General features: G+C 34.6%; 1 pseudogene; it reads right to left on the bottom strand.

The window, feature by feature from the left end:
- Positions 1-2491: 2491 nt before the first annotated feature.
- LOC104866310 lies at positions 2492-3668 on the bottom strand (annotated as a pseudogene).
- Positions 3669-7363: the final 3695 nt, after the last annotated feature.

A 7363-nucleotide genomic window follows, 5' to 3' on the forward strand; every position in this document is an offset into this window, starting at 1 on the left:
CTGGCTAAATAATTTTCTCATATACAACATTATCATGAACTGGGGTCACTATGCTGTAAAACAGATTTCCAAAAGTTTTTCTTCTTAACTGAAACTGTACTTTTAATCAATATTTCCTTATTTCCCTTCATACTTTCTTAGTTCCTAACAATTATCATTCTAATCTCTACTTCCATAAATTTGACATTTTTAGATTCTATGCACAAATAGGATTAGGCAATAGTTTTCTTTTTGTGACAGGATTATGTCCTCCAGCTTTATTTATGCAAATTACTTCTTTTTTAAGTTTTATGGGCTAAATAATATTTCATTATGTACAAACACAGATGCACACACATACACCTCCCACATTTTCACTGTTCAGTAGTCAGTGTACACAGATGATACCATCACTTTGCGTTTGTAAATAATACAAGAAATATGGTAATGTAGGTGTCTTTTAAATAAAAATCATTAAAATATTTAATTTTATTAGCATAATATTTACATATTCATGACCCTGTTTAACCAGTGAGTGTTCCAAGTTTAAAAATCATTAGGCAATAACCACACACAAGATGAAAACAGTATAAACTATACAATAAACTTTATGTACATTTTTTACAAAATAATACTTTCTTAAATAATATAATTGGACACAAAAAAAATACACTTTAGAGAAATTCACATTAGTAATTTTTTAAAGCTCTCTTCTAGGGCCCTGAAAATTTAGGACAAACACTAGGTCCATAAATAAGTGCTACTGTGACAGTCCTGAAAGGTCACTGTATATACTTATCTACCTATAGATATTATATTGATATTTTCAAGGCTACCAGCTTTACTAATTTTTAGATTATGTTTTAAAGTATTGAGATTCTGATGATTATGCAAATAAAAAGATAGTAGTATAAATAAGTAAGTAGGAAACAAATTTGAGCCTGCATTTATATTTATAGGTTCTTGCCATCCTAATTTAAATTCTAAATGGCTGATGATATTTTCTCACTTCAAAAACAGTAGTATATCTAAGATAAAATTACTGCAAACAAGCTTGAAGCATGATTCAGATTTAGTACAATTTTATTATTTTTTTTTGTTTTTAATGCAAACAATTCATTTACCATTTATTTTAGTGCATCTGCATTAAGGCTTTTAATTATTTGACTGAAGATTTTATAATATTAAAAATCGGACTCAGAATTTTACAATGTTAAAAATGAACAGGCCCGCAATCATAGTGCCTATTCAATTTCACTGAAAGCATAGCATTAAAGCTCAACACTGTATGGAAATGGTAGCAGAGAAACATATGCTAATATCTAAGAAGTTATGTATATAGTTTTTAATTAAAGGATGTGTAATAAAATAGTTTGGTGGCTAGAAACTGATGCTAAGAAACAAAAAGTTTCTTTTTCTACTTTTTAAGTATAGTACAGTTATACTCATCATTGGATGATGTATCTTGGTTCTTATTTTTTCCCCGCTCCTCTACCCTCCCTTTACCCCCTCCACCCTCCCATATTTACAAAGACTTTGCTCCTTTCCCCCACCCTTCCCACTTCCCCTACACCTTTAGCCCCTTTTTTCCTATTTCACATTATCAGTTATACAATTTGGATCTTATTTACACTTTTAGTTTTTCACACCAGAGAAATGAATTGGTATTTACACGTGTGTCTTATTTATTTCACTTGAGTATGACCTCAATATGCATCAATTTTCCTATTAATGACTCTAGTTTCTAATTCTTTATAGCTGAGGAGTACTCCATTTCATAGAAAAACCTCATCTTCTTTATCTAGTCTCCAGTTAATGGACAATTGGGTTGTTTCCAAGTTTTAGCTGTTAACAATTGTGCCACTACAAACATGGGTGCACATATATCACTGTGGTATGATTCTTTTGGAAAGATACCCAGCAGAGGGATAGCTAGGTCAAATGGATCCTCTAATCTTAGTTCTTTGAGGTATCTCCATATTGATTTCCACAGTGGTTGCACCAGCCTGCACTCCCACTAACAATGGAGAAGGGTTCCTTTCTCCCCACAACCCCGCCAACATTTACTATTGGTTGTTTCCTTGATCAGCCATTCTTTGTGGGGTGAGCAGAATCTCAGTGTTGTTTTCATCTTCTTCTCTCGAATGACCAATGGTGTTGAACATTTTTTTCATACATTTATTTGCTGCTCTTACTTGTTTGTCTGAGAAATGTCTGTTCATTTCAGATGTCCATTTTGAACTGGGTCTTTATATTTGGGGGGGCTGTTTTTTCTGAGTTCTTTATATGATAGATAATAGTCACAAAAGGTTTCTTTTCAAAAGAAATTGTAACATTTTTGAAAACTGTCAGGTTCTTTAAGTTCTTTCCTTAGTTCCCATGGCGTTCATGCAGATACATTTCTTGAGACAATCTTAAAGTACGCTGTAGATGGAAATGGAATGTACATCCAGAACTACAGGTTAAAACTAAGACCCGGGTGCTGATAGAAAAATCTTCCTGATTTCAGTCATCACACATTTGTATCCTGTAGTAAAGGTTCTTTTTCCTCTCCTGGCTCTTGGGCACTGTGAGGATGGCTGTGACTCCCACAGTCCTTTCTCCCAACTACTGGACCTTAAGCTTAAATTGCTATATTCTGGAATAAAGAAGGGAGCAAGCAAAGCCAATAGAACCGAACAGGCTCCAAAAATGAAGGGAGACCCAGGGTTGATGGAATTCTGTTCAATGTGGTGCTGAGGGCTTGTGTTTATCCCCAAGTCTGTTCCTGTTATTGGCAGTTCCACGAAGAATATGTACAAAATGAATCCAAAAGGTCTGGCCCAAGCCTTTGCATCATCCTTGATTCCTATTATCATTCCTTGAACAACACCCTGTTGGTCAGCATCAGCAGTTCATAAAACCAGTGCTCTAACAGATGGAAATGTAATGCTAGACATGGCTGCTATAGCCCCAACAGCCCACATCATCCAAGGTTCTGAACCAAATCCATACCATGCCAGCTGCAATATTTGAAATCCCAGGTGTAGTAAAATGGTGTTTTTATTTCCAGTTGATCTCATAAGTAAACTCAGAACTGTGGTCTGTGCAGTAATGGAAAGGAAGCCAAGGACTTCTATAAACACCCCAATACTTTCTGGTGAAAATTTCATGATCTGCCTGAGGTAAAAAAAAAAAAAAAAAAAAGCTGGAATATTGGCCTGTGTTTGGTAGGCAGGAGAAAAACACCATAATGCATATGAGCAGTAATATTGAATTTTGGCCCACTTTTTAAAAAGGATGCAAATGGGTCGGCTTGTTCCCAGAAAATGCGCACTCCCCACGATGCTGGTCACATCTTTTTATATAATGACTCAGGCACAACAACAAGAATAAAACAAATATCTAGCAAAGCTATTGCTATAGTTAGGACCACCGCTGAGCTGTCTCCATATACTCATGCGAGGTAAGCTCCAGTTGCAGGGCTAGTGACTAGACTTGCAGCACATGTTGCTGAAACCAATCCATAAACCGTACCTGTTTCATGGTTTTGTGTGTATCTGCTACATATGCAAACACCACAGTGAAAGTAACTGCAAAACTGCAGAAACAGAGAAGACAGCGAAGTACCACAATGGGCTGATCTTCATTAAAGAAATTGGGGCACATTTGAAAAATATTGTAGCAGCAAGAAGGAATAAAGAGTCCATGTGGGAATTACCAAAAATTTTACTATGATCTATACCTATATCAACAGGAGATCCCGTCTAAAGTAATTTGTCAGTATATCCCTTTGGCTCCAAATACTATGGAAACATCCACACTAGTTTCTTCAGAAGTATCTTTATTTAGTGAAGGTGTGACTATAATTCCATAAGCTTTGTTAAAATAATATCTTATGCTCACAAGAAACACACTTCCAGTAAATTTTTCTAAACAAAAGAAAAAATTTGGTGTATTAATTTTTTGGATTCTGGGAATAACTGTAATTGGCTGCACAATAATATAACCTGTCAGTTTTGGTTTTATTGTTTACAAAATTAAAAAAATGTAAAAAACTGATTTTTCAATTTATATTTTATTACTTGGCCAAAAAATGGAGGTACAGCTAAACATTTATTTATCTTTAATTAATTTTATTGGTACATTTAAGGTATACAATATAATGACCTTCATCATTGGAAATTTACACCTTTACATAATCCATCTTGGTTCTTATTTTTCCCCATTCCCCTGCCCTCCCTTCAACCTCTCCACCCCTTCCTATCTACAAAGACTTTGTTTCCACTTTTTTCTTCTCATGTTAATAACATTTCTTGAACAGATAACATTTACAAAGGATTATACATACCAGTTAAAGGTTCATAAATAGACCCACATTCAGTAATTTTAAAAACAAAGTCATTGTGTCAAGTTTGTGTCTTGACCTATAGTAGAAGATTTAGAAACTGGGTTTAGTATTTACATTCTAAATTTGTTTTAGTTCAGAAAAGCTAACACAAGTTTTCTACCTGAGGAAATTTTTGTGCATATGTTCGAGATGTTTTGTTTTCTTCAATTATCTCATAAGAGCCTTACTAGTTTTAGCTTTTTAAAATTAAATATCAATGAATTTTCTTAGCTTTAAACAAGTCCATGCTAATTGAAAAATCATACCTTGCTTACACTGATTACAAATTCCAAATATTTGTTCTGTGCTCTCTTATTCCATCATTTTCCTTCAAATGCTAACAAACATCTGTAGGCTAAAAACCAAAGGCAGTGTTCCCATTTACCTCAGTGCCATCCTGAGCATATCTTAAAATTTATACCAGTTTTACATATTCAATTAAAAAGCCATGTGCAACTAAAATTAAGTATAGTCTATAACAGGTAAATGATTACACATCATTTTAATGATACAGCTGGAATTTAAGACCAGAGCAGGTCCGGGGATTTAGCTCAGTGGTTCCACTGCCTTGCAAGTGCAAGGACCCAAGTTTGATCCCTGGTACCACCACCAAAAAAAAAAAAAAAAAGCACTAATAAAACCAGAGTAAATTCTTAACTCCAACCAGAAAAATAATTTTATATATAAAATATTTCCTTAAAAATTATGTATGGAATAACACATTAGTAGGTAAATTAAGTGCTATATTATTCTCTTTTGTATAGTATTGGACCATGAGCAGGTAGAATGAGGAAACGTACATAAAAATCTTTTTAAACATGGTATCTCTTGAAATGTATGGTAATAATCAAACCTGTGTTTCATATATTTAAAAAGTAATGTGAATTAATTTTCTTTTTTCTTTTGGTACCGGATATTGAACTCTGGACCTTGCACTTGTGAGGCGGGTGTGGCACCACTGAGCTAAATCCCTGGTCCTGGATTAATTTTTGTTAGGATTTAGGCTCTTTTCATTACCCTCTGAAAATCTCAGTTATCAGTCCTTCCCTACTGAATATGGCCATATCTCTCTTTACTAGCCTTTCCTTCTTATTATATCATTAAATACCAGGACAAAAATATAGCAGCAGTAGTTACCCACTGCCACTAAAATATGAGTTGTTTCATTAAATACAAATTATTTGAGAACTTTTGTTATTTAAAAAGTGCTTTTTGAAGTCCTTTTAATGAAAATCCAATGTCAAGAAGCCAAGGGTAAGGAAGGGTAGTGCTCAAAGACTTTTGGATAAAGTTTTGATAAATAAAATGATATAGAGACAAGGAAGGTTTATCACAGAGGATAGGAGGAAAAAAGTATGATATTTCTTATCGCCCTATGAAATTGCCACAGCTTATTGGTAAATTGCACGAGTCTCTGAGACCAGGAAATGCAGATTTCAGGTCAAATGCACAGTGTACAACCCCAGAAGGAAGTAAGTTTCCTCAGGCAAAAACAGAGTCATGGATTCTACAGGTTAAAATCTGTATCTTCCAAGTCAACAACAAAATGATATAAATAATACTATGCCTGAAAATAATTTACTAACTCCCATATAAGGCCTATTTATCTATTTTTGGTACCAGGGATTGAATTTAGGATTTTCTGCCTGCAAGGCAGGTGTGGTGCCACTGACCTAAATCCCTGGCCCCTATAACTCCCATATAATGCCTGGTAGAATATGTATCATTCATAAACACTGCTAGACCTGAGGGAGAGATAGAAAAGGTAAATTATATATGAAGATGGAATCTAGGAAAAAAATCTTCTAACTCAGTGAACCTAGGTATCCACATGCTAAAAGTCTTTCTAAAAATTGGCAAACAATCCCCTTCCTTGACTTCCAACATTTATATTCAAAATACCCAAATAAATTTTGGTGAAGATATTTATACAAACATGAGCATTTTATCTGAAGACAGTACTAGGAAAAAAGGTCTCTGATTTAGTAATTTTATTGCCAAACCTCCTCTAGGGGTTGGCACACAGTCCTTTTCTAAGACTAATTTTCTATAAAGTAGTGGAATAAAGCACGGCTAGGCTAGATCAGCACTTGTCTCAGACATTAATAAATATTTAATAACTTGATCTCAGACATCAGTGAAAGAGCCACCTACACACTTTGCATAATGACTGTAATGACTGAGAAAGATGTTGAGTGTATTGGAGGGAAGGCAGCAAAAATCAAAATTTATGCTACTAATGTATTGCTACTGGATTCATCATGAAAAAAATGCCATGGGAATCACCTTAGCACAAAACCACATCATAGAACTTCGTTTTTCTCATTGAGTTTATTGGTACATTCTAGGTATACAGTACAGTTACATTCATCATTGGGATCTTGTACCTTTACATGACAGGTCTTCGTTCTCATTTTTCCCCTTATCCCTGCCCTCCCTTCACCACCTCCTTCCCTATTGAACATTTTTTGTTTGTTTTTTGAGACAGGCTCTCAGTATGTGCTTGAGACTGACCTGGAACTCACTATGTGGCCCAGGCTGGTCTCCAACTCACAGCGATCCTCCTGCCTCAGCCTTCCAAATGCTGGGATTATAGGCTGTGCCACCACGTCTGGCTCTGAACTTTTGTTTCTAAATAATTTTTAATACCAAAGCATTGCTCTACATGGTGTAATGACTTACATTTAAAAACATACACATATATCAGGCTGAAAGGTAAAGAGGAGCCAGGCAAAGAAAACCTCATTTATCATCTGTGAATGTAAAATTGAAGTTTAAAAGCACTTTCAATTTTCTGACAATTGTTTCTTTACCTCTTTCTTCTCTAGGTATTCTAATACTGGTGCCTCTCAGTTATAACATTTCCCTCTTACATGAGAAGTCCTTGCAGAATTTGATTATTTTTTTTATGAATTTTTTTTTCTTTTGTTACTGGGCATTGAACTTGGGACCTTGCTAAATCCCCAGCCCTTACTTCTTTATTTTAAAAAAAATAAAACCTCTAGGTTTGTAAAA

This window comes from Fukomys damarensis, unplaced genomic scaffold (assembly GCF_012274545.1).
Source record: "Fukomys damarensis isolate Sample0158 unplaced genomic scaffold, DMR_v1.0_HiC HiC_scaffold_24, whole genome shotgun sequence".
Classification (NCBI taxonomy): Eukaryota; Metazoa; Chordata; class Mammalia; order Rodentia; family Bathyergidae; genus Fukomys; species Fukomys damarensis.